This window comes from Micrasema longulum, unplaced genomic scaffold, assembly GCF_059751315.1.
Source record: "Micrasema longulum isolate JH-2025_06_02 unplaced genomic scaffold, ASM5975131v1 h1tg001379l, whole genome shotgun sequence".
Taxonomy (NCBI): domain Eukaryota; kingdom Metazoa; phylum Arthropoda; class Insecta; order Trichoptera; family Brachycentridae; genus Micrasema; species Micrasema longulum.
This window is the reverse complement of record NW_028278565.1, coordinates 232,554-241,417: the sequence shown is the minus strand read 5'-3', so window position 1 is coordinate 241,417 and position 8,864 is coordinate 232,554. Positions and strand designations below refer to the sequence as shown.

The following is an 8,864-nucleotide window of genomic DNA, read 5'->3' as shown; positions in this document are numbered from 1 at the left end:
TCAGCATGCGTCTCTATCTGAATATGGAAATAAATTGGAGCATGTATATAATACTCGGTTCACTAGTGTAGATGGACTAGCTCTCCCTAAATTCAATAATAAATACGGGAAAAGAACACTAGAGTACAATATACCAAATATGTATAATATGCTCCCATTAAATATAAAAAATCAAAAAAACTTATCTGGCTCAAGAGAAAGACGTATGCTGCAAATTTGGCTTTTAGAGCGTAGATTTTTGTATTGAAATTTTTTGTGTTTTTTTTTTTTATTTGGACAAATTTTAATTTTTCTACGTGTAACATATTTTTGATGTACATGAGAATACAAATTTTCTTTTTTTTCCATAGTAAAAAGAGTTTTTAAATGTTATAGAGTTTAAGAGATAAGATTATATATATATGAGAACTTAACTATAAGCACTTGCTGACGAACTGCATTTAATGCAATTCAGTAGGACTTGATAATTTGTATTTTGATTTTTATGTTTTTAAAAAAAAAAAATCCAAAAGATATTTTCTTTCTTCTTCTTCATTCCCTTTTCGCACCTAATGATGCAAAGGGCACTGCATTGCTACACCGATCGCAGTGTATCTTGATAATTTTTATTGCATAAAGTAAAAATGATCACAGTCCGCTTCGGGTACCGGTCCAGGGACTATAAAATGAAGTGTAAAAACCCCTTTTTAAATAAATATTTCACGTCAACCACGTCGGGAATCGAACCCGAGACCTTTTGCATGGCAGGCAAACGCGCTGACCACTACACCACGAGGCCGAATAAAAAAAGTGTTAAATAACATTTTCTTTTCATTTCGTACTTTTACATTTTTTTCCTTACTTTATAAATCAATTGTTTTTTTTTTTAATAAAAATATTTGTTATTTTTGTAGGTACCTACATTAGGTACTAATAATGTGTAACATAATTATTATTTTCTTTTTGTTAAGCTGTGTTTTACTTTTTATTTTGCATTGCAGTGTCCTTTTTCGATTTCTGCCCAACTAAAGTTTAAAAAAGGGGCATGCATAGGGCACTTCATCGGCACGCCGATCGCAGCGCATCTTGATAATTTTTGTCACATGAAAGGTAAGGTGCTCAGTCTTGCGCTACACGTGCCAGTCCAGGAGCTCAATCACAGATGGCTATCGACATGCTAAAAAACGTGCTAAGTATTTGAGCGATCACCACGAACAATCATGAACACGCTGAAGTTAAAGCGGTCGCGTTGCAAAACGAAATTCAACTTCGGTCAGTTCAAGAGGATTGGTTGAATCTCGCACAGGAACTTATCTATGGCGTTTTGCAACGCGACCGCTTTAACTTCAGCGTGTTCATGATTGTTCGTGGTGATCGCTCAAATACTTAGCACGTTTTTTAGCATGTCGATAGCCATCTGTGATTGAGCTCCAGGGACAGTGAAATATCGCAGTGTCCAACCACCATTAAAACGATTATTTTAGGTCAACCCTGCCAATAATCGAGCCCGGGACCTCGAGGGTGCCAGGCTGACGCGCCGGCCACTAAACTACGAGATGGATGGTAAAAAGTTATTTAAAAAAAATATTAGAGTTAACATTAATGGGTGGAGATGTAGATACATAAAATCGTCGGGTTTCTGGCACAAGTTTGTAACTACTTTTGACTGGTTTTGACATATGACATTACATGCATTACTCAAATTTGGGTGCTTTGCCGAGAAAGGAAAAAAAGGAAGGACATAATATGACATATTGCACTTTTCAAGTTAAAAGCGCACCCCAAATCACCGATTCAAATAAAACCGCGTGTTAAATATTATAAAACCATTTTTTTTGCATTTATAAATTACGAAGTACTTTTTATTACCTTTTAAACATACATATATGATTTTATGCCATTTTTATTATTTAAGACATCTTGTTTTTTTCGAAAATTTGTAGTTACTATCTTGCGCTAGAAACCCTACGATATGTCCTTAATGTGAAAACGTTACAGCCCGTTTTCACATCGCAGAAAAAATCCACCCGGCCGATAAAAAACCTAGGGTGGAATGACTTTTATGGGGCAATAATTAACTCTTAAAATTGTTTTATTTATTAATTGGTAGGTGAACGCACCACCATGAAGTCGACTAATCTCCACTTGATTTTCTTTAGAAAAATTTTCACCCGCGAGAGAAAAAAAAAAGTATCGACCCACCCTAATTTTACCGGGCCGGGTGGATTGGCACGATACATGTGAAATGGGCCATACCCTCAATTTTTACCATGTACCTTCAAACTATATGTCCTATATTATAGTCTATACTATACACGCAAATATGTAAATAAATCGTCGGGATCGTAGAACAACGACGCATGTCATTTTCCTCAACTTTACATGAGAGCGGTTTAATTTTTGTTGACACTTTATGTCACCACTTGAAAAGTACATATATATACCATTTGATACTTGGGTTAGTTATAAATATATATTTTTTCAAACCTGAAAAAAAATCCTCTATATAACTTTTTTTAATATCAAATATTAAAAAAAGACAATGACGTATTTTTAAGTAGTATATCATTTTAATCTGGGTCACGCCCCAGGAACCTCAGCGTAGGTACTTGGAAAAGCATTATAAATGTTTTTTTTTAATAAACACGAAAGTAAAAAACACAAAACATCTCGTATTTTTGTGCAAGTAAATAAATAAATAAGCAGAATCCAATCCCATAGGTAGTTCGGCAGAAGAAAAATGTTCGTCTTCATATAAAATATAACCGATTGAAACGAGAGTAAGAAATCGGGATATAGCGCCATCGTCACGACTTTGTGAGCTCGTAAATGATCAATGTTCATACAAAGTGGTGATCCTGAGTAGCGGTACTCATTCCTACAGAGATGCTATCTCTCCTCGCCTATACTCCCGTCGCGCCATGTATACTGTATACTGTATAGATATAGTGTATAGCGCCTCCGACAAGAGTTGCAGCAAATATTATGCACGTACAGAGAATAAAAATAAATAAATAATAAAAATATAAATCCAGCCTTTTTGTTACCCCCCTCCTCTAATCACTCCTCGCACGCCTTCCCCGCTCCCCTCGCCCGCTCCATCGCAAGGAAAAACTGCTCCTAGACATGTCAAGTTAGGAACGGAAAACGGCGCAACGACACGATACAAAATACTTTTTAAACAATATTATAAGCTCGACTAACATTATTTTATCATGAGGATGTTTCGATTGAGTGTTTGGCGATATTTCGCAGTAATAAAGCGGAGTTTTTGCGTCGATTCATAATCACGATGAAGCATGAGTCCATTACTTTACACCCGAGGACCTGAGATAAACGAACAGTTAAAACAATGGACTGCAAGGGGAAAATCGACTCCAAAGAAGGCGCAGACAGTTCCAACTGCTGGCAAGGTTATGGAGTCATGTTTCTTCCGATGCGCATGGAATAGTTTTTGTTAATGTAAAAAAAACAACCACCAGCGGGGCATATTAATGCAAAAATATTACACCAAAAAAGTGATGAAATCAATAAAAAAACAGCCGCATTTCGTCAAGAAAATACACCAGTTCACACATCCGTTATAGCGATGGCCATAATCAATCAGTTAAACTTAGAATTGCTCCTCACGAACCATAATCGTCAGATTTAGTCCCCTCAGATTATTTTATCTTTCTAAACTTAAGAAAAGTGGTAAAAGATTTGCCAAAAATTAAGATGTGGTGTCGGCAAGGCGCGGCTAGTTAGTGGCTATTTTTAGGGAGTTCGAAGATTTTCATTATAAACTGGGTTTTGATGCTATTGAACATGGCTGGGATAGAACTAAAAGGAGACTATTTTGAGTAATAAAGATTTTTTTTCTAATTTTTATTCATGCGCTCAGTAGCTGCAAGACTTGTTGTAAACTAACTTGTATTTTTATAAATTTGTTTTTCATTTTTTTTTTAAATTACTTAATCTGTAAACTTTATGTCTAATAAAAAAATAAAAATGTAAATATGGGCTAGATTCTTATGGTCTATGCGCTCTGTAGCTGCAAGACGTGCTGTAATCTAGCTCCCTTATATCATAATTGGAGACGAGGAACAAGAATCCCAACCGTCCATGCGCTCTGTAGCTTCAAGACGTGTGGGATATTTATTTATTGTACAGCGCCCTTGAGGTGGTTTTCACAAAAACGGCGCTATAGAAATTATCAAATCAAATATATATATATATAATAACAATTACTTTTCATGCTAACTAGTGACTATTGTGGCATTGGGCCTGTCGTACATTGCCTATTGCACCAAATATTTTTTTAATCTTTTGATCAAGAATTAAACACAAGTATTTAATATCTACGTAATTTGGTGAAAAACAAAAAAAACATAAGGTTTATTTTTACTTGCAGCATTTTGACAAAGTATAGTTTACTGTCTGGGGAGTAAAAAACAAGCACCAGGGCTGGTGTGCAAGTGCGAGCAGGACGAATGTATGACGGGCGCATTGAGGAAGCAAGTGGGTATAAAAGGGACGACAATAGTACGCGAGTCTCGCATTCCCATACTGTGGGGCGTGAATACTTAGAAGGTTCTTGTTTTCTTTAAATTATTAAAAAGTCTTTATTAAAATGAGCAGAATATCAGCTTATTCTAATGATTTTTTATGAGTTTATCCATGGACGGCTATCGAATTAAAAAACAAAAAAAACAATCATCAATTGTGATGTTTTTTACGTGATTATTATTATTTTGGATAATTTATGAAACGCCGTTTTAGAAATATAATACCTCAAGGGAGTTTAACAAAAGTGATAATGGGCAATATTGAATTTAGTTTAACTTTATGATATATTTTGTCGCTTCATATTATGGATTTATTCAAATTAAACAGGTGGTTTTTTAAAAAGTTTTTTTCCGAAACATCATTTCACTCTCACTTTCAGCTAAAAACATCCAATGCCATAGGATCCACAGCCGAAAATGAGCGTTCATCGAATTAAGTGCGCTGGTTGCGTACAAAATGACTTTTCCTGTAGCTGATTTGAGCGTAAGATGTCTGACAGCTAGTTCACCCGGGATAAATTATTTTTTAACATATACTGGAGCAGCGTTTTGCAGTGACTACAATACACAAGCCGTTTGTACTGTACCCTTTGAAGTGAGTGGGAGACAAAGAGAAAAAAGGTAATTTTGACTCAAATACCAACAACAATGTTTTGAGTTTGTCCAAATTTTTGTAGACAAGGACTGAATTCAAACCTCTAGGGATCATGTTATTTAATCATATTACAACAGAGATGAAGTAGAGGCCTAGACATTACCTTCTCTAAAATGTTTTTCATATTTGTTCGAAATATGTAAAAAAACCAACGATATCCACAAAATCTGCAACATGATATAGGCATTTACATAAAATTATATTCCTATCATAAAATAAACATTTTTGTTAAATAGAATAATCGTGAGTAACTCAAATAACAATGTTTTTGTTTTTAAAATATTTAATCATTAAGTGCTACAAAGTAAAAGGTGACTAAATATATATTTTTTGCTTTATCGCTTTAAAAAAAATTTAATTAAAATGTGTAGTCAATTTGTAAAGGTGAGGTTATTTTTTACAAATTTGGATTAATCATTTTAAAAAATTCAAACTTGCATTTATATTAAACTTTTAGTGATTTAATTGCCATTAAGTTTTCAATTTATATACGTTAAACGCTAAAATTTATATGATTTTTGTGAGACAGAAAAAGTCGGAATAATCTGTGAACGTGCATGATAATATGTATAAATGAAAAGATAACGAGGTACGTATGCAAACAATGTTGTGGCATTATATATTTTTGGCTCCTGCGTCCGTTTTCAGATGTCAATGTTAGTTATAAAAGCAAATCACCTTATACCTAATATTCTCCTCAGGCACTTACTGCCAAAACTCAGAAGCTTTAGTAAGGTGCCATTCTTTCGTCATTCATTAATTCTGTAACAAATCGTCTCAGTGACCCTTTTTTAATCCTATTTTTTACCTTTCTCAGATTTGCACTCTAGTCTGATTTCATAATTCGTAACCCTGGCGTGCATTGATTTCCCGCACATTCGTCTAAGAGATAAAACATAACACTGTTAATACAATAAAGCTAAAGTAAACATGTAATTTAACGTCAAACAAATCTGCACGCAGATCACGATATGAAAAATCCAAATAAATAGATTATATCTCAAAATGTAAAAAAAAAAGTTATAATGTAAAAGTTAGTTATGTGTTATATTTCGCGTAATCAGAAAATTTTGAACCAAGTAAAATTCATTTCGTAATAACTTTTTGGCTTTCGACGATTTTATTGAGAATTTCGTGACCCAAAATTAATATGTGAGGAAAAATCCGTTCGAATTCCCGAAATGACCTTCATTGGATTTAACGGCGAATTACACGAATTATTTTCAACGTTTGTTTTCGGTTTGAAAGGAAATTACGAAGGGAATTTAACTGAAGCGTGTCAGTTCTTAATAAAATTCGTAAAAGGCGGCGCCAGAGACGTCTCCGTTTGGGATCCAGCGGCGCAAGATATACGAGATAGCGCTCTGAGAGAGCGGGACGGAACACAAGACGAAGGGTTGCTCGGGGACCATCAAGTATCGCATTATACCACCCACCGCTCCTAGGGACCCCACTCTCTACTTTCTGGCGCGTCGCTCCAAAATGTAGCGCAAATAAAATGGCCGCGTGAGATGGAACATTCCTTGTTTTTACAGCAAAAATTGCGGCAAACCGCGCCGAGGAGAAGCAAGATACTAGTATCGAAAAATCGGGGATTTTTTTCTGCGTATTTCGTGCCGACTCGGCGCCGCTGCCTCGCGGAGTCGCGGAGAAAAGTGCGTTTGAATTTTGCGCCCGAGGTGGAAGTTCCAGTTGTTTTCGGTGTGGAACTTTTTGGCTCGTACGTAACAATAGAAAGGAGGGGGGATGCCGCGCCGAGGAAGTATCGGGCTCCCCGCCCCGCGCCGGCGGGGACGGGATCTCCGCACTTCATGGGCCGTGTTCCTGAAGAGGATATACCGAGATAACAGTAACTTTGAAGCAGTATTTTTTCCTTTTCCCGCGCCTTGAGAAGTGCGCGCGCACATTTTGAGAATCGCCGGTTCTATACTTAGTTTTGTGCCTATTCCATATTCCGTACATTACAATATATATATATATATACTTATATAATAATACCCACGGAGTAATAAGGAACTGTTAACTTTTTGACAAAATGTATTTTTCCCAATAGCGCAGCGTTGTCAGCAAAATAACAAGAAATTCTGGTACGTCCTCCGATAGAATACTATCATTTATTTATTATTTATTTATTTGACAATTGTAGTCTGCATTATTTAACGGTCTGCTTTACCCACATGTGCAGATTGTAAATATAAGTTAGAAGTTAATTAACAGAAAGCTGATAACTGCTAAACTGCCGATATGTACAGAAAAAAATCCGTATTATCCGCAGAAGCCGTATTCAGCAAGCGAATTGCCAAATTAATTGGTGAATTCTGACTTGCATTTGTACGGCTCCTGGGTGTGTAAAACGGCGAGTGAGATCTCGCTCTAGTATAATTATTGGGAACATACAAACTACGATGTTTGATTTTTTTGGCCTCCGTGGTGTAGTGGTCAAGACGCTTGATTCACGCACGGAAGGTTCCGGGTTCGATTCCCGGTAAGAACACAAAAATTTAAATGTGATTTTTCTCAAGCCTGCGTGCTCTGTGATGTAATTCACCACTGTAATTAGGCCTCCTAGCCTGTTGTGGTGCAAAAAAAAAAAGAATAATGGATGTATTATGTCCAAATGCTTGCAGACTGGCTGGATTTCCTCCCTAGGGAGTTGTTCATATTTAAATTTAATTTAATTTAAATTAAAGAGAGGGAACACATTTTTGAGAAGGGAATATGGAAGTCTAGGCATTTACAGGGCTTATGAGGGCCTCCCTCCTTTTTTTTCCTCATTCCAGCCAGCCTGCAAGCCATTTGGACATAATCAAACATTGTTGAATTACTACCTGGTAAAAGAAGAAGTATAAAAATTGGAAAATTGTTTTCAGTAGGGGATTTGGTTCAGCCGGATGATTCTCACCCGCGTGATAAAGGTTTCAGCTCTTTTACTTCACAAAAGTCAACAGATGGAAGAGTTGAGGAAATGTGGATGTTCAAACATGGGCAGAATGGTGAATGTTACACAGTGTGTAAAGTGGCCACTTAAACCAGCCGATGACAGGTCATAAGCCCTGTAAATGCCTAGACTTTCATATTCCCTTCTCAAAAATGTTTTCCCTCTCTGTTGAAATAAATTTAAACATACAAGCTATATTACTACTACTGCTACCATCACGCCATTTCTTCGTAAGGGTAGGCAGAGAGATTGAACCGCCACACACGTCTATTCTGGCATACGTTTCTATCTTCTTCCACATTCATACATCTTGTTATACATTCGATCGTTCGATTCTGACAGGTTTTGACATGACCAGACTTAAGATTTTGGTTAATCCGATCATGCCACGTCTTCCTCGGTCGTCCTCGTCTCACGTCACCGTTTATTTTCTTCATGTAAACTTGTTTTATCATTTATTCGTCATCCATTCGTTCTACATGACCAAACGATCTTAAATGCCCTTCTCTTAATCTTATCAATTATACCTCACTCAGATTTACGCTCTCCCACGATTTTATTGATCGTCTGATTTTCAGAAATCAGCTACTACCATCAATTACTACTTCTACCATCACGTTATTTCCACCTAAAGGTAGGCAGAGAGGATAGACCGCCACACACGTCTATCCTGAATCCTGACATGCATTCATAGCTCCTTCCACATCCATACATCTTATCAATGACATGCCCTTCTGTTGTGAGT

General features: G+C 36.3%; 1 non-coding gene across 1 annotated transcript; it reads right to left on the bottom strand.

Annotated features, from left to right (window-relative positions):
• Positions 1 to 705: 705 nt before the first annotated feature.
• Positions 706 to 778, bottom strand: TRNAG-GCC (transfer RNA glycine (anticodon GCC)). The gene has a single exon. It is a non-coding gene; the product is annotated as a tRNA-Gly (tRNA).
• Between the last annotated feature and the right edge of the window lie 8,086 nt (positions 779 to 8,864).